Raw genomic sequence first — 20,018 nt, 5'->3', positions numbered from 1 at the left:
CTATGTTCAACAATGTACGATGAACAGCGTGCTCCGAAATAGTAGGTGCACCAGCATTGTGCTGTGTTAGCAGATATTCCACAGCTCAACATCTATCCTACTTTACAGAGCAGACGAGCCTTCGTACCCCATGTTCTGCGAAGAGTCATGGACATCCAACCATTTAGCGCCTAGTGGTAGTTTCACTTTTCTTCTACTTCTTTCCGTAGATGCTCACGATAGTAGCACGTCAACATTCGACTAGCTTCGCCATTTTCGAGATGCTCGTTCACAAGCTCTGCGTAATAATAATCTGCCTTCTGCCGCCGGCCGAAGTGGCCGTGCGGTTAAAGGCGCTACAGTCTGGAACCGCAAGACCGCTACGGTCGCAGGTTCGAATCCTGCCTCGGGCATGGATGTTTGTGATGTCCTTAGGTTAGTTAGGTTTAACTAGTTCTCAGTTCTAGGGGACTAATGACCTCAGCAGTTGAGTCCCATAGTGCTCAGAGCCATTTTTTGCCTTCTGCCAAAGGCGCGCAGATGAATGGGTTTCCCCATTTGCAGCCCGTTGTCTTCGCTAGGGTGACACCCCGTTCGCGTCTGCTCCGCTTACATACTGTTGTTACCGCGTCAAGTGCCCGCATCGCCACCAGGCGGCATCCAAAGTCGCAGTGGGCAATAGTCATAATGTTTAGGCTTGCCAGTGTACGCACAACAAACTGTAAAGATGTAGAACGTGTCACCTTGCACTCATATCGCAAATATGACTACTGTCCATACAGACCATTTACAAAAGGGTCTCCACTTTTATTTTTTTATTTTTAACTTCTTCTGTTTTGTTTAAAATTTTATAGTTACGTGTCTATCAGACATTTTATATCACTCGGTGAGTGACCACAAAGTCTGACTGCGACATTCTGCAGCCCTCTTTGTGCTAAAGACTACCTTAATTGAGAGCAGCGATAAGCAAGTGTAAGTGTGCGCCGTGGAAGCACGGGGTACCGCCTCAGCGAGGGCTCCGCCAAAATAATCCTAAAGAACAAAGCACATCAAGCGTTGTTACACACTGAGAAAAGCAACTCTTATGAATATCACATCAGTGTCAGTTTTATGAAAGTTGTTTTTTTTCGCAGTCCTTAATGGCCGAAAATAAGACGAAAACCAGCATAATAATCTAGAATAACGCTACAATCAATGACTAATTTGCACGAGTCTCTCTCTCTCCCTCTCTCTCTCTCTCTCTCTCTCTCTCTCTCCCTACCTGTCTCATTTACATACCTCACGAGCTTTCCACTACACTCATTACATCTGTCTCTCATCCACCAACTCCTCGAACCGCCTCGAAGGATTTCATCGCGTCAGTATCTGTGCTTCACTGCCCGGGGATACACACAAATTAAAAAAAAGAAAAAAGAGCATCACCCCTGTTCCCAGAACTCCTGAAGACAGACATTTACTGTGGATATTGCATCACAGACCCAGTCCCTCTGACTGTTGAGAGATGTCACTAAATCCGCCCAAAGATGTAAAGAACCACGCATGAGCAGCGCCTATTAGACGGAGGGGGTCCGACACGTGATCAGTTTCAGTCATTCCACCAGGAAGGTGCTACGCGGCTCGTGTTCAACCATGCCTAGACGGTCAATACCGCGGTTCGATTGCGTGCGAATTGTTACTTTGTGTCAGGAAGGTCTCTCAACAAGGGAAGTGTCCAGGCGTCTCGGAGTGAATCATAGCGATGTTGTTCGAACATGGAGGAGCTACAGAAAGACAGGAACTGTCGATGACATGCCTCGCTCAGGCCGCTCAAGGGCTAATACTGCAGTGGATCAACGGAGGAACCCTGACAGCAACGCCATATTGAATAATGCTTTTCGTGCAGCCATAGGACGTCTAGTTACGACTCAAACTGTGCGCAATAGGCTGCATGACGTGCAACTTCACTCCCGACGTCCATGGCGAGGTCCATCTTTACAACCACAACACCATGCAGCGCGGTACACATGGGCCCAACAACATGCCGAATGGACCTCTCAGGATTGGCATCATGTTCTCTTCACCGACGCGTGTCGCATATGCCTTCAACCAGACAATCGTCGGAGACGTGTTTGAAGGCAATCCGGTCAGGCTGAACGCCTTAGGCACACTGTACAGCGAGTGCAGCAAGATGGAACCAAAACGGCCTTGCTGTGCTGGTACTGCGAACGGCTGAAAGCAAGGGGAAACTACAGCCGTAATTTTTCCCGAGGGCATGCAGCTTTACTGTATGATTACATGATGATGGCGTCCTCTTGGGTAAAATATTCCGGAGGTAAAATAGTCCCCCATTCGGATCTCCGGGCGGGGACTACTCAAGAGGATGTCGTTATCAGGAAAAAGAAAACTGGCGTTCTACGGATCGGAGCGTGGAATGTCAGATCCCTTAATCGAGCAGGTAGGTTAGAAAATTTAAAAAGGGAAATGGATAGGTTGAAGTTAGATATAGTGGGAATTAGTGAAGTTCGGTGGCAGGAGGAACAAGACTTCTGGTCAGGTGACTACAGGGTTATAAACACAAAATCAAATAGGGGTAATGCAGGAGTAGGTTTAATAATGAATAGGAAAATAGGCATGCGGGTAAGCTACTACAAACAGCATAGTGAACGCATTATTGTGGCCAAGATAGATACGAAGCCCACGCCTACTACAGTAGTACAAGTTTATATGCCAACTAGCTCTGCAGATGACGAAGAAATTGAAGAAATGTATGATGAAATAAAAGAAATTATTCAGATTGTGAAGGGAGACGAAAATTTAATAGTCATGGGTGACTGGAATTCGAGTGTAGGAAATGGGAGAGAAGGAAACATAGTAGGTGAATATGGATTGGGGGACAGAAATGAAAGAGGAAGCCGCCTGGTCGAATTTTGCACAGAGCACAACATAATCATAACTAACACTTGGTTTAAGAATCATGAAAGAAGGTTGTATACATGGAAGAACCCTGGAGATACTAAAAGGTATCAGAAAGATTATATAATGGTAAGACAGAGATTTAGGAACCAGGTTTTAAATTGTAAGACATTTCCAGGGGCAGATGTGGACTCTGACCACAATCTATTGGTTATGACCTGTAGATTAAAAATGAAGAAACTGCAAAAAGGTGGGAATTTAAGGAGATGGGACCTGGATAAACTAAAAGAACCAGAGGTTGTACAGAGATTCAGTGAGAGCATAAGGGAGCAATTGACAGGGATGGGGGAAATAAATACAGTAGAAGAAGAATGGGTAGCTTTGAGGGATGAAGTAGTGAAGGCAGCAGAGGATCAAGTAGGTAAAAAGACGAGGGCTAGTAGAAATCCTTGGGTAACAGAAGAAATATTGAATTTACTTGATGAAAGGAGAAAATATAAAAATGCAGTAAGTGAAACAGGTAAAAAGGAATACAAACGTCTCAAAAATGAGATCGACAGGAAGTGCAAAATGGCTAAGCAGGGATGGCTAGAGGACAAATGTAAGGATGTAGAGGCCTATCTCACTAGGGGTAAGATAGATACCGCCTATAGGAAAATTAAAGAGACCTTTGGAGATAAGAGAACGACTTGTATGAATATCAAGAGCTCAGATGGAAACCCAGTTCTAAGCAAAGAAGGGAAAGCAGAAAGGTGGAAGGAGTATATAGAGGGTTTATACAAGGGCGATGTACTTGAGGACAATATTATGGAAATGGAAGAGGATGTAGATGAAGATGAAATGGGAGATATGATACTGCGTGAAGAGTTTGACAGAGCACTGAAAGACCTGAGTCGAAACAAGGCCCCCGGAGTAGACAATATTCCATTGGAACTACTGACGGCCGTGGGAGAGCCAGTCCTGACAAAACTCTACCATCTGGTGAGCAAGATGTATGAAACAGGCGAAATACCCTCAGACTTCAAGAAGAATATAATAATTCCAATCCCAAAGAAAGCAGGTGTTGACAGATGTGAAAATTACCGAACTATCAGCTTAATAAGTAACAGCTGCAAAATACTAACACCAATTCTTTACAGACGAATGGAAAAACTAGTAGAAGCCAACCTCGGGGAAGATCAGTTTGGATTCCGTAGAAACACTGGAACACGTGAGGCAATACTGACCTTACGACTTATCTTAGAAGAAAGATTAAGGAAAGGCAAACCTACGTTTCTAGCATTTGTAGACTTAGAGAAAGCTTTTGACAATGTTGACTGGAATACTCTCTTTAAAATTCTAAAGGTGGCAGGGGTAAAATACAGGGAGCGAAAGGCTATTTACAATTTGTACAGAAACCAGATGGCAGTTATAAGGGTCGAGGTACATGAAAGGGAAGCAGTGGTTGGGAAGGGAGTAAGACAGGGTTGTAGCCTCTCCCCGATGTTGTTCAATCTGTATATTGAGCAAGCAGTAAAGGAAACAAAAGAAAAATTCGGAGTAGGTATTAAAATTCATGGAGAAGAAATAAAAACTTCGAGGTTCGCCGATGACATTGTAATTCTGTCAGAGACAGCAAAGGACTTGGAAGAGCAGTTGAATGGAATGGACAGTGTCTTGAAAGGAGGATATAAGATGAACATCAACAAAAGCAAAACAAGGATAATGGAATGTAGTCTAATTAAGTCGGGTGATGCTGAGGGAATTAGATTAGGAAATGAGGCACTTAAAGTAGTAAAGGAGTTTTGCTATTTGGGGAGCAAAATAACTGATGATGGTCGAAGTAGAGAGGATATAAAATGTGGGCTGGCAATGGCAAGGAAAGCGTTTCTGAAGAAGAGAAATTTGTTAACATCCAGTATTGATTTAAGTGTCAGGAAGTCATTTCTGAAAGCATTCGTATGGAGTGTAGCCATGTATGGAAGTGAAACATGGACGATAAATAGTTTGGACAAGAAGAGAATAGAAGCTTTCGAAATGTGGTGCTACAGAAGAATGCTGAAGATTAGATGGGTAGATCACATAACTAATGAGGAAGTATTGAATAGGATTGGGGAGAAGAGAAGTTTGTGGCACAACTTGACCAGAAGAAGGGATCGGTTGGTAGGACATGTTCTGAGGCATCAAGGGATCACCAATTTAGTATTGGAGGGCAGCGTGGAGGGTAAAAATCTTAGAGGGAGACCAAGAGATGAATACACTAAGCAGATTCAGAAGGATGTAGGTTGCAGTAGGTACTGGGAGATGAAAAAGCTTGCACAGGATAGAGTAGCATGGAGAGCTGCATCAAACCAGTCTCAGGACTGAAGACCACAACAACAACAACAGGAGACAGATATGGTGAACGAGCAGGCCAAGGCAACATGCCGACATTCTGCAGAACATGTTGGGTTACAACAGAGGTACGTGAGCTAGCGTTATCCTGTTGAAAACACCCCCTGGAATGCTGTTCATGAATGGCAGCACAGCAGGTCGGATCACCAAACTGGCTTACAGATTTGCTGTCAGTGAGTGCTCCCGTTGTCATACGAAACCGTATCCCAGACCGTAATTTCAGTGTACGTGCACGCAGGCAGGCACCTACGCCGGCCGGTTAATTACACAGACCCTCAACTGGCCTAACCAACACACGGCAGACACTGGCACAGGCAGAATCAGCTTTCATCAGAATGCACAACAGACCTCCGTCCTGCCCTCGCCACTTGACACCACGACCGTGGTTTGGCGTCAATGGAATGCATGCTACAAGGTGTCTAGCTCGGAGCTGTCCTTGAAGTAACTAACATATTTACAACAGTTCGTTGTGTCACCGTGAAGCCAACTGCTGCTCAAGTTACTGCTGCAGATTCAGTACGATGCGCCAGAGCCTGAAACTACCTCTTCAATTATTTTTTTTTATTAAACACCGACCTATAGAATTTTCCCTGACAAAAACAAGTCAAACTTAAACCATTCATTTATTACCCACAATATACAAGCCCAACGTAACCTGACTGCTATACGTTGACAACATGCCTTCCAATAATTAACATAAAAGAATGGCCCTGAGTTGCGAGAAACCCTAAGAATGATACAAATCAAATAATATGAAATTAAAGAAATATGGAACTACCTCCAACTCTGTTAATCGCCTAAACTAATTTCAATCATGAATCTCGATAGTGGAAATCCCGTTCTTTTTCATAGGTCGCTTACCTCACAGAAAATCTTCATAACACGAACTATGGCTACAGAAAGTAACAACTGCCAGCTGAATAAAAAGATTCTAATTACTATAGACCCTTAACTACTAGGAGGCATATGGTCAGCAAAATAAAGATTTTGTTGAAGAGCAAACAATGCATTGAGAAAATTTTACCTTATTCATGTGATTGATATTCAGTTCCAAAAATTATGTAGTTGTCAATAATTCCACAACCTAAACATTATCAACAAACATCCATCCTCATACATTTCCTTACGTATTTTCTTATCAACACATCATTTCATCTCACTTTACAATGCATGTTCTACCAACAAAGAGAGTGAGTCCACTAAGAATATCATGTCCATACAATTCCCTATCCATTCGCTAACTACTAGTCCGTCCAACCACAGAATCTCTTGCCGAGAACGCAGAGCTTTATCGGCGATATTAATAAAGTCTATAGCGCTCGAACATACAAACAGGCTACTTACAAGCCGTACGGCGAACACGATGGTCTTCCCTCTCGGTAGAGTTACGTGGCCATCCGGAATTTGGAAAAAAATAGATATTTGTTGTGAGGTCTTATGGGACCAAACTGCTGAGGTCAGTCCCTCAGCCTACACACTACTAAACCAAACGTAAACGAACTTCTGCTATGGACAACACACACACACACCAATGGAGGACTCGAACCTCCGACGGGGAGCCGTACGGACCGTGACAAGTCGCCTAAGACCCCGCGGCTACCCCACGCGGCTTCCCGCTCTCAGTAAAACTACGACAGCAGCTCATTTAAACCATGAGACAAACCGTTTCTCCCTACGCGTTCGGAGATTAAAACCACGCAAAATGCTGCCACTGAAGACACTCTACTCACAGATCCAGCTGCTGGAGAGGTCTCTCTCCGACCCTTTAACCGTAACCAATGATCCCAACCGCGACGCACCCATTAATTCTTGGCGACTTCAATTTCCTTTAAAGATTTTGTTTGAAATAATAAAAGAAATCAAGGTCAGAGAGAGGGGAGAAGAGGAGATGAACAGGGTTGGGGGGTGGGTGGGGGAAGATGAACATAAAGAGGAAAAGAAGGAGATGATGTTTGAGAGAGGTAGAGGTAGAGAAGGTAAGAAGTGATGGACAGAGAGAGAGTGGAGAGAAGAGGCGATGAACAGAAAGGAGGGTGAGGAGGAGATTAGGGCGCGTACTCAATTCACATATATACTGTATTTAGCAATTGCGTATCATGGACGGGTTCGCTCGTAATAAATAAATGTACTGAAATCAAGAATGAGCATGGAACAATGTTGCTTGTTTTTAAACTCGATAACGTGTCACCGCGCTGCTGTATCGATGACACTGAAGTCTACGTATTTTCGAAGTGCGGAAGCTCTAAGAAATATAGAGCTGCCGTGAAATCAACACCCTGTGTGACGCCTGTCACTTTGAGAATTTGTCCAGATAGCCACAAAGCCACCCAGCCTTTACTTAAATGCCGTCCGACAAAGAAAGGCGTATTAAAGGTCCAAATCAGTGACACTGGGGCCTATTTATTTTTGCAGGTACGAAGTAAACGTGCGTAATGTGTTGACTCGCATTGAGTAGCGCGAACTGAAGATGACTTCAATTCCACAACTGATGGACCAGTAATTTTCTACCACGCCTTCATTACAAATAAATGAACACAAGTTAGTTTTTTATTTATTTTATCTAGCAGTCTTCTTGCTAGTCTTCTTCCTGTCAATTTAAAATTAGTTTACTGACATACATATGCGATTCAACTGAAGCTGACATATAACATGATAGTCGCTGGTATCTTGGTGTTATTGTTTTAACTTAGGCAAGTCACATTTCCTTCAACACAGGAGCTCACATTACGTTCGTCACTTGGAAGAAGAACAAACAAAATATTCAACCATTAATTTCCTCTACAAGTCGACAGCTGTAATCTAGTGCAAAATGGTTCAAATGGCTCTAAGCAATATGGGACTTAACATCTGAGATCATCAGTCCCCTAGACTTAAAACTACTTAAACCTAACTAACCTAAGGACATCGCTCACATCCATGCCCGAGGCAGGATTCGAACCTGCGACCGTAGCGGCAGCGTGGTTCCGGACTGAAGCGCTTTTTTTTACTCTCATTTTTGTTCTACATTGTTCGTTGCGGACGTCAGATGACAGCCGTTTAGTTTGTTCGTTGATCCGTTCACTCAGTTTTTTTTTATTATTACAGAGGGTAGTTAACCCTCTGACCGAACACGCTGAGCTACCGTGCCGGCTCGACCACAGCGGCCGGCCTGTAATCTAGACTTGTGTGAAACTATACTGCCGGTTAATGTGCCACGGAACGCGCCAAAAAACCTCACTTTCAGAGCTCCCTAGAGTGCATCGGCGACCGCAGCGAACCAGATGAATCGACATTGCGTAAAAGATATCTGAAACAGGTTTATGAAAAGGCTACTGCTCATATTAAAACAGTCGACTAGGCACCTGACAGTTGTGGCAGATTTATAGCTAATGTCGTGTTGGTGAAGTTAGATTTCACGCCACTAGGAAAACCCCACCAGTCCTGTGTAAAAATTATAGACGATCACGGTATTGTAGCCCGCACTGTCAGGATAGCACTGCGTATCCCATGACCAGGAAAGATTGGGATGAGAAATTTTGCTGTTGGTGGCAGACTGTGTTGCCTACATGTTAAAAGCAGGAGCAACACGAAAGAATTGTCCCAATATGATCCATTGCACCTGTCTTGCCCATGCCTACACCGTCCAGCAGAGGAGGTCTGGAACAATTTTTCCGAGTTTAATAGTATCATTTCCTCTTCTATGAAAGTAATTCACAAGGCTCTTACCCGTGTTCAGTTCTTTAACAACAGAACGGCCGAAGAGGTCAAAATTACCCCTGTCATACTTTTTTCTTCAGTGTCAGACCCATTTTTTATATACGTTCCTGAAATCATATGACCTCGTATTTTTTCTCTTATTTACGATGATGGTACTGGAAGTTACAAACTGTTTATATTTCCATACACCTAGAACGACGGAAGGCGTCAATCAGACACTGTTGAAATTAGTCTTCTGAATAGATGCAGATATCCAACAATGAAGCGGGAAGTCAGCAGTCATACAGAGTTGTTGCTGCCTACCATTGCATCTCACGTACACATTCCAACCTGTACAGTTTACACGATATCTTGTTATGCACATAATGTTATTTGTCCGTGAAAGACGTTTACGAACATATATCGTCAACGTAGACTTTGTGATGAAGAACTGTTACAGCTATTAGAGAACTCTATTAGAGAACTCCGACGTTGAATCGGACTTTTCATAGAATAGTTGCGCAGTCTGTCGAATTCCATCTTTGATTTCCGGGATTCAGTGAGCCCGTGCAACTCCCGAATTGGAAAGTCGCGTGGGAGACGCATTGCTAGTCTAAGCACTTTGCCCGGAAGGCCTTGCAGACGTCTCGTGTGACAGCCACATTTCCCCACACTACGGCCGCGTGTTCAACCATGGGATGAATTAGCGCCAGATACAGCGTAACACCGAATGTGAGGGTAAGATGGACTCCGGGTTTATTACAGGGTGACTTCTGTCTGCCTATTGCTTTAACAAAAAATGGTTCAAATGGCTCTGAGCACTATGGGACTCAACTGCTGAGGTCATTAGTCCCCTAGAACTTAGAACTAGTTAAACCTAACTAACCTAAGGACATCACAAACATCCATGCCCGAGGCAGGATTCGAACCTGCGACCGTAGCGGTCTTGCGGTTCCAGACTGCAGCGCCTTTAACCGCACGGCCACTTCGGCCGGCCTATTGCTTTAACACTGACTTCTTTTATGTGGGGTCCCCAGGTGAGGTGTCTATCTATGTTAACGCCCAGTTATTTTGTTCGGCGTGAACATGTGATGGGGCCTTCCACGATTCGCACTGGTGGGAGATATGCAGGGATTCTTTTCGGGGTGATGATTAGGACCTGGCGTTTGGTAGCGTTATATTTTAACCACCATTTAGTGGCCCAGGCTCCGGGTTTGTCGTATGCTAGCTGCAGATGATGGCGCAAGACGTTGGGGTTTAAACACCTGGTGTACGGGGCCGTGTCGTCTGCGCACAGAGCTAACTTGTTCCTGTCCACCTTTGGTTTGTCGGAGGTGTAGAGCGAGTACAGCAGAGGTCCTAAGACAGACCTCTGCGGTACTCCGGGGTGGAACTGAGCGGGAAGTGTCCAATTTTTAGTAAGTCTTGTCGTCACTTCTGTCTGCTGCGTATCAAGAAGAAATAGACAGAATCAAATGAACTAAACGTACTAAAAACAGTGACTGAACCACTCGAAGTGTCATATGTACAAAAGGTATGGACGGTCCCTGGTCTCTGGTCGCAGTCTTGGGGGCCTGCTTTCATACAGAACATTATGCCAAGGGACAGAATTCAGGAGCTTCTCAGATTTACCAGTTTCGATGAAAAGTCAACCCGAGCTGAACGCCTGCTAGGCAACAAATTTGCTTACGTATATGAAACGTTCATTGAAAACAGTATTTGTCTTACCGCCCTGGAGAAAATATAACCACAGACGAGCAACTATCACCTAGCAAAATAACATGTAGGGTCGTCCAGTACATGCCTAACAAAGCAGACAAATTTGTTCTCATATTATGGACTGATGCCGACAAATTAATTGGTACAATGAACAACATCTGTCATGAAATCCGTGATGAGATACAGAATCAGAAGGCTGAAATGCACTCCACCATCATCCTGTACCAGACTGGCACCGCAGGCAGCACTATGACAGTACGCCTAAAAATGTCAATTCTTCTGTGTATGCTGCATGCGTAAGTATCATTGAGTAAAGAAGGAAAGAAGAAACCTGGAACCATAACATACCGCAATGCAACAAAGTATGGGATCGGCATGGTTGATCAAATGACGCGAAAACTTAATATAAAGGCAGCATGTAGGAGATGATCCATGCATGACAGCCGTTATTGAGGGGAAGAGGTTCGGAAGTGTATTGCACTGAGAGCAACGAGAAATTGCGTGGATGAAATTATCACATTGACGTCTTGTGCTTCTTCAGCGTACAAAAATGTACTGAAAGGCTTAATGCAATACCGAAACGTAATATAAAATTTATTGTAATTGTAGAGTTATACGCCACGGATTGTGGTCATACACATGCACAAACCTTAAGTGTGTTGTTTTTATGAGAGTTACACATGAAAAGAATTTTTCAATAAAAGAATTCTCATTAAAATAGTACAAAACAGATTGATTGTGTATTTTTTCGAGCGGCGATATGAGGCATGATTAATTATTTATTTTCTACAAGTAACTAGAATAACTATGTCAATATTATAATAAAATTTTCTATGTTAATATTAGTGGTCATTATATTTTTAATTAAAAGACTCCAATGAGGCTAAAATAGTTTTTATTAACCTAAAAACGGCTACTCAGAGAAAATAAAAGGCTAAAATCTGTTTTATAAAAACCTAAAAAATCTGGGCTCATAATAGCGAAAGTTATAAGAACGAAAAATAATAGAATAAGGATAAACTAACAGAAAAGCTCTTTGATGTAAATAAAATCATTCCTAGAGAAGCTAAGTGATGAGAAAATCTAACGCATTTCATTCACAGCGCTCAATTGCAACTTGCGTAACACTGATGAGGTCTATGTAGCTTTAAACTTTTCTCTCATGGATGCTGCAGATGTCGTTCTGTTATCTACACACAATTCTGAAGTGCAGAAAGGAACATCTCAGCTGAAAAAGTATAAAAATTCGGCGCATCTAAATACGGAAGTAACATATCCAAGTAACTCCTGCACTATGTCCTGTGGCTGTTTGATTCTAATCGGCGTGTAATCACCTGCAGTTCCAAGCACTGAGCGTAATATCGGTTAGCGGCCTCGTAATCGTCGTGGAATTCCGTTTGGTAATTTCACGGTTCATGTCCCGCGCGTGATGATGCGTGAAGTGAGCACGGAACGAGGGCGCGCGATTTCATTATGGCAAACCTTAAAAAGCGGACTTGCACATGCAGGGGTAAGAGATCGAAGATCATTATCCTGAAAACTTCCGCAGAACCGTCGAATTTACGCATAGCTCTGCCTTACACTATCATTACTGGACGTTGGTTTGAAGTTAGACTAAGTGCCAACATATTTACAGACCAACACGTAGAGCGGTAGCAGAGGAAACTGCGCATTATGTCACTAAACAGATGAGCCCTACTTTGCTGTAATCACTACCACAGTGACTCGTTCAAATCACTGTACACTAAAATACTGATCATCTGCTACCTTCTAAAAATTTGTTTTTTAATACTGTTTTCGTATTTCTTTGCAGGCAAGCAGAGAACATATCCAGACAGTAGAGGTGATCGGTATGCACGCAGGCGCAGCCTGTGTACTGTTCGGGGCTGGCGACCTCTGCATATCGACCGACAGCGGCGAGACAGCTAGGGCACTCGCCGTCTGCTGCCACTACCACTGCAGGTATGGATTCACATCGCTTTAAAGGGGATAGGCTGCAGGGACTTGGAGAAACCTCCGGCACTTCGCTTTCAGACGCTGCGTCTAATGTGGCAATCAGAAGTGTGGGCTTCGTGCCAACTCTAACTAGCGAAGTTACTCTTTGTTCCACAACACTTACATACTGGCATATATTATCAAATGTAGAAAAAAACTAGTTCTAGATATTTACTCTTTGAAACCCGTTTCATACTAGGATTTGATGGTCAGAGTAGAAACTTCCGCGTGAAAGATGAGATAATAACAGTCGAGTTGTATTCAGCACGTATTGTTCTTCCATCGTAAAGAATGTCAGGTCTGGTGATCTTACGGTAAAGCGCGTGCCTGGAAACCAACAGGTCGCGGGATTGAATCCCTGTTGGACCACGAAATTTATGTCCACCTTTATCCTAGTCCTCACCTCTCAACAGTACGAGGAGTCGCCAGAAACGTCACGTCGTTCGGATTCCACTTTAAACTGTAGGGCCTCTTTCCCGATTGAATAAAGGCGGCACATAAGGAGCATTCAAGTCTCCAAACTGGCACCCGATCGAAAGACTTGCACCCGGCTATTGAGCCACACGCAGTTTTCTTTAAGGAGTTCTAAAATTTAAAAGTATTTTAAAATATTTCTTCTCGTATATTATGTATTTCAATTTTGTTTCACGTATGAAAAAATATGAGAACAAAGAAAAAAACGAATAAAAATCTAACACAAAAGAGCTAAATACTTTACTATAATGGTGAATTAGCTTCGAGTTTGGATATTCATATTTGCAATGCGGTGTAATCTTACTACAAGGTATGGTCCCTTGAGACCTATATTTTTAAACCAAGATTTAAGGCATAAACCAATTGAAAATTTTGGATTGCATAACATTAATTTTTTATTATATATTCATTATTGATTTTATTGCACTAAATAAAGCCTGCAGTATCATATTTTTTATCACAAAAATCACATACTGTTGTGCAGTTTTTCAAATAGTGCACATATACTAACAGTTAAAGAACTTAATTTTTCATTATGAAAAAATATACTATCTCTTTAGGAGGTAAATGTTCACATAAAACTAATTTCCAGGGCTTAAATGTGTACATAATGCTCGATAGGTGCACAAAATTTCGCAAAATTAAAATTAAGAGTCTGGGTTCTGTGTTTTTCTTTACCATCACTAAGAGCGCATTTGATTTTAACTAATACTTAAAGTGTTTTACTGGAGAAACAAAAGATCCTCGTCACCACTTCACTGACAGAATTTTGATCACTGTGCAACTGCAAAATCATCGTCTTTTTCGTCCATTCTTGATCTATATCAGTGACGCATCTTCCTCCATCCACCAATTATCATCTAAATCAGCATCGTAAAAATTGACACGTTTCTGCGAACACATGTTGTGTGATGAAAACTGCACAGTTCACGAGGCGCGGTCTAGAAAACTGCTCCAACACATGTCAAGAACAAACAAATAAAGCGATAACGCAACCGACAATAAAACATTGTTGACTCGTAGATTTAAAAATGGTGGAGGAGGAGGGGGGGGGGGGGGGGGGAATGTTTGAGACCGCACCTCGTGTGTTTCGGTTTATTTAGACACAATACGAATTTCTAACAACATTATCCTGCTATATCTCACATATAGGAATTCATAATTTTTCGTTGAAACAAGAGAGAGCAGGGAATGTCTCATAGCGTAAGAATACTGAAGATCGATAAGCAGATTTTGGATACGAATTTCTAACAACATTATCCTGCTACATCTGACACACAGGAATTCATATTTTTTTCGTTGAAGCAAAAGAGAGCGGGGAATGTCTCATAGAATAAGAGTATTGAAGTTTGATAAACAGATTTTGGACAAGTTTGAAGTACGAAATACACCCTACTGTCTGCTGATACCATCCTGGCAGTCGTGATTTAGGGAAATCACAGAAAATGATGTGCCTGGGCTAAATTCCTTGTTAATAGTGTATTTGGCTAACGATTCGACGCCGTCGGACGGAAAGCTAGCAAATCAATGACAAGAATTATTTTAATTTTGCTGTCTGAATTTATCTATTTTTCCGTTTTCCAAATCTAAAAGTCTGGGTCGAGGTACTGATCAACCTGTCGCATTTTCAGACAGCGAAGTAGAAAATACAGTCTTTCACGGAAAAAAATGGTCATTGTTGGAACAAAGCGGTCCAACAGAACAGGCTTGACAGTTACTGCTAACATTGTAGTCCATATTCCAAGTGTGGAAACAATGAAGTAATGGATTTATGAATAACACCTCAAAACATTTGTGTAATATGTGCATTTCATTAAATGAATAGCATCTTCATCTAATTAACCCTTAAGCGGTCGCTCGGGTTGTTCAGAACACCCCAGTTATCCTTATCGATGGATTATTACATAATGGATAGGAGTATAAAGTCATGTTCTTTGGTACCTTTCTAGGACGTAATGTGAAAGCATTGAGTAACAATGGAAGCGCAATTTCCAAGAAAACAAGCAACAATGTGCCTTGGGGTGTTGTCGGCACCCCGCGCGACTCTTTATGTTGCAGTGCTGCGAGAAAGCGCGCAGTAGTGCTCCGTAGCAACTGATTGTATTTTCTCACTCTGTGCAGTTAAAACAGCTACGGATCGTTACGAAACAGAACAAGAAAGAGTGCGGATGCTTCTGGAAGAGGCCTTCGACGAAACGTTTGAAGGAGGAGAAGAGGAAGAGGAGGAAACAGACAGTTGTGAAGTTCTCTCTCGTCACAATGACAACAGAAAACGGAGGATGACGACAACCTGGAACTGGAACCGCAAGTAAGCGCAGCGGGTAATGAAAGCAAGCATGATTTTTTTATTGGAAAGGATAATGTTACAAAACGGATGAAAAGTTGTCCTACTCGCAACATAGGAACTAGAAGTGTAGACCTCATTATTTATCTCCCTGGTGTGAAAGCTATCGCAAAATATGCGAAATCTGCTGTGGACTGTTTTTCGATATTTATAAATGACATAATAATTAGAACGATTACATCGTGCACAAATATTTACATACAACACATGGCATCAAATTTCACAAGAGATCGTGATGGCAAACCAACAAATGAGAAAGAAATCAAATCTCTTCTGTGTCTGTTGATATTGGCTGGGCATTACAGGGCAGGACACCGAAATCTGTAAGACTTACCCACCATAAATGGTTTTGGAATTGCAATATTTTATGTAACAAAGAGTTTACAGCGCTTTCGTTTCTTGTTGCGTTGTTTGAGATTCGATGGTATTCGAGACAGACCACAGCATAGAGAACCTGATCGCCTAGCTGCGTTCAGAGAAGTGTTTGAATTATTCATGTCAAACTGTGTCAGTAATTAATTGTATTGTGTCTGAATATATGACAGTGGATGAACAACTGGTTGCATTTAGAGGCAAATGCAGTGTCCGACAGTATATACCAAGCAAATCTGTGAAATATGGTTTGAAAATTTCACCTTATGTGACGCAAGAAAAGCCATAGTGTGCCTTAGCACTGTCAAACTCGCCTAAGGAGGTAGTAAATAGACTTGTACGGCCTATCGAAGGTACAGGATGCAATGTGACACTAGACAACTGGTTGTTAACAATTGGTTTTGTTCCATACCACTGGCTGAAGAGCTCCTGAAAAAGAAACTTACAGTAGTAGGAACTCCTAGAAAAAATAAAGAGTGAGCTCCCTCCAGACTTTGTTTGCACGAGAGGTCATGACCTTAGAAGCAGCCTTTTTTGATTCAGAAAGGATATCACCACAGTTTCATATGTGCCAAAGAAGGGCAAAAACGTTATTCTCCTTTCATCTTTGCATCATGACGGTGCCATTGACAGTAATACTGTGGAGGAAAAGAAACCAGACAATATAACAATCCACAATAAGACCAAATCAGGGGTGGCTACAATAGATGAAATGTGCGCTACTTATTCAGCCTCAAGAAAAACTACACGCTGACCACTTGCCTTATTTTTCCGAATGATTGACACTGCTTGCATTAACGCCTTCATCATATACGCAAATAATAACAATGAGAGGATTTCCCGAAGAATGTTTTACGTGATGTCGGAAGGTCATTAGTAAATCCCATAGTGTGCAAGAGAGCAGTCACTAACTACTTGCCTAAACAAGTTACACAGAAAAGCCGCTAAAATGGCGGGAATTGAAGACAGCAACAATGCACCACCTTCTGAACAAAGAATACTGAAGCCCAAGCGTTGCACAGTTTGTCATCGCAGCAAAGATATAAAAGTTAAATCGCACTGTGCTCGATGTTTGAAAGTTGTGTGTGTAAAGCACATGAGAAATGTTTGTGAAAAGTGTTGCGATAGCGCATCCCTTGCAGCCAGTCATAGTGGCTGATTTCATAAAATGTTTGTATGGGTTGACTGAACAAATGTTTAATTATATGTATGTCTTATACCTGTAATACAGTATGAAGAATAACAGAAATAAATAATTAAAGAAACTATAGTAAGAAAATGGGAATTATTGCATATATTTGAAATAACCCAATTTAATACCAAAGTAATATTAAATAAAACGATAATGTACCGGAAGATAACATTCTAAATAGCCAGATCTGAAGTAAACATATTCATATCAGTGATATGCCGCACAACAATGTCAATGGTTTAACCGTAAATAAAGGCTTTAGATCCGGGGTCACTTTCTACTTTATCACTGTTAAGCTTTCTTGACAGCTTTTACTTAGTCTCGAATTTTGGTTGCGTTAATATTGATTGAAAAAGTACACGACAGATGTGAAATAAAGTGCGTTTAGTACTTGGGAGTCCAATTTCGTTATAAAACGTCCTATATTAAGATATTTCTCCAGCAAATAATTGAGAGTCACTGTGAGCATGGTGTACAGTTGGTGTGACAATATCAGATATATACACTACTAGCGTTAAGACATCCGCCCACTGCCGATGTGGAACTGGGTCAATGTCATAGCAACGGCTTGCTTGCTCTGAAATTGTATAGACCTGCGAAATTAGATCATCTGTTACCTCCTCACCAAAGTGGAATGTACTCAGTATCATCTGAGTTATAATCATGGCCAAACGATGAAGGCGCGAGGCATCCCCAAGAATTTCAGAAAAAGAAAAAAATCATGGGAAACAATATTTTATTTGCTCTGGATACAGTTTGAGTTTATTCGAAAGCACCCGCCGTGCTGAGGACAATCTGACAGCCGCCGTCGCTCGTATGACGAGTGCCTGTAACTCATTCAGTACTGAACAATGCTGAACATTTTCGAATTCACGCATTCGTAAACTCGACACCTGAAATCTGTGTGGTGTACGAAGTATAGAATATCATTTTATTTTACGTGGCGCTTCCTTCAATTTGAAAGTCACGCCTCGCTACTGGTCATTATATCCCCCGGTTATGATCAAAGTTTCCACGAAGTTTTTGATGACTTGGACCACATAATCCTCATAAGAAACCTTCTTGGTTCAATACCACCTTACCACGCGCGCTGCGGGGCCAACGAGCTCGGCTCCCCACCAATACAAAACCCTCTATAAAGGGCAAAATAAACTGAATACCGCAAAGAAATGTAAAGATTTGGGTTTTGCGACGGACCATAAGGTCGAGCTTGGGGATGATTGAAGTGATTTTGGGATATAAAGGAAAAGCTAAATCTGGTTTATCGGAGGGGTCCTACACTATCAAAATATGTCTCTGTTAATATAGAACAATAATTTTTGCTATCGACGGGAGAAAGCAGGGGAACACGTATGTTAAGGTCGTCAGTAATGGATTGAAACTAACATGACAAGCAAGCGCCGGCCGGTGTGGCCGTGCAGTTCTAGGCGCTTCAGTTTGGAACCGCGTGACCGCTACGGTCGCACGTTCGAATCCCGCCTCGGGCATAGATGTGTGGGATGTCCTTAGGTTAGTCAGGTTTAAGTAGTTCTGAGTTCTAGGGGAGTGATGACCGCAGATTTTACTGACACACAACAGTGAAAAATATTTCGCCAAACAAACTTTTCCTTTTTCGGTGCAACACACACAGTACGTCAGATATCACAGACTTTTTTTTTCTTTTACCAAACTCATAACAATCATGAGCTATGGACAAAATCCTCTTTCTCTTCTTGGAAACCAAATAAACTTGGTAGGCTGAAAAACTGCTGAATCTTATTGGTTATCTTTCCGCGGAAAGCCGTAATTGTGGTTGGTCAGACGTGTCTAAAAGCGTCACCCGAGAGCAGAAGCCGGCCACTTCCTGCGGAGCGGAGCGTGCGCCTGATAAGCAGGCGACTACAGCGCTTTGTCAGCGCCCGCTGCCGCTTTGGGAGCACGGCGCCTGTGTTCCGGCGCGGCCATCCGCTCACCGTGGGCGCGGGCAGGCCGCGCTCGTGGCTGCTACCCCCGCACCCCTTACGGCGTACAACACAACCTCTATAAACTCGCCTACATCTATGCCTCACCGGTATCACTATGACGCGCGTACCAGTGTCTCCAATGTCGTCAAATCTTGTTTATGTTCTATTCGCAGATGCTGTTGGGGGGAGGGGGGAAGACCCCTTCGCTGTTGTCAGGTTCACAGTTTCTCTCTCTCTCTCTCTCTCTCTCTCTCTCCAGCCCCGCGACTATACTGTCTCAAAAGACTCTACTAAGCGTGGTAGTTGAGTGTCTGCTGCAGCGCTTCTGGTGTATTATTCGTGAACTGTCGCACCCCGGTCGTTTAGAGATGTTTGTGCTGTGATAGCGTGGTTATGAGGGACAGTCCTTACAAAAAGCAGCAGTGTAGTAACACCATTAAGAAACTAGCAACTTCTATGAGTTTCTTAATAACCGAAGTCAAATTCATTGTAAATGTTCTTGACACAGATACCCCACACTGCTGAAAACTGAAAGATCATCATCATTTATTTGATCGAGAAAATAAACATACAGGTAAACACATCAAGCAATATTTAGAAGGCAGTACATAGCATCCTTTTGCCTTATCGTTTGTACGCTAATACATCTGATCTTTTCACTTTTGGCCGGCCGGGGTGGTCGAGCGGTTCTAGCGCTACAGTCTGGAACCGCGCGACCGTTACGGACGCAGGTTCGAATCCTGTCTCGGGCAAGGATGTGTGTGATGTCCTTAGGTTAGCTAGGTTTAATTAGGAAAATTTCTTGTTTTCAGGTATTTGGTCTCTCTTGTGGGGAACACTCGTAGCAAAAATATCAAATCCTTGTGCAATCTTCTCAGCTTGTCGCGAAAACTACGTAAACAATAAAATTAACATTAAGAAGATACAAAAATCGATTACTATGTGAGTGGGGATGGCGAAGAGTGGGTTAAATTTTGATGCAAGCAGACGACGTAATCGTCGCTTGGTTTCTGCACATGCGCAGAGTTTTGCATACTCAGGATTTTAAGAACTCGACTAC

General features: G+C 42.5%; 1 protein-coding gene and 1 long non-coding RNA gene across 2 annotated transcripts in view; one reads left to right on the top strand and one right to left on the bottom strand.

The window, feature by feature from the left end:
- The window catches only part of LOC126413292 (uncharacterized), a 1,052,422-nt gene that overhangs the window by 760,423 nt on the left and 271,981 nt on the right, over positions 1–20,018 (top strand). The window contains exon 3 of the long non-coding RNA XR_007575363.1: positions 12,452–12,600. This is a non-coding gene — a long non-coding RNA (uncharacterized LOC126413292). The remainder of the gene's footprint in view (positions 1–12,451; positions 12,601–20,018) is intronic.
- LOC126413281 (fibroblast growth factor 8-like) overlaps positions 1–20,018 on the bottom strand; it is a 168,349-nt gene that overhangs the window by 93,070 nt on the left and 55,261 nt on the right. The gene's annotated exons all lie outside the window — the stretch shown is intronic.

Source organism: Schistocerca serialis, chromosome 1 (assembly GCF_023864345.2).
Source record: "Schistocerca serialis cubense isolate TAMUIC-IGC-003099 chromosome 1, iqSchSeri2.2, whole genome shotgun sequence".
Classification (NCBI taxonomy): Eukaryota; Metazoa; Arthropoda; class Insecta; order Orthoptera; family Acrididae; genus Schistocerca; species Schistocerca serialis.
The sequence above is the reverse complement of the archived record's forward strand: the minus strand, read 5'-3'. Positions and strand labels throughout refer to the sequence as shown.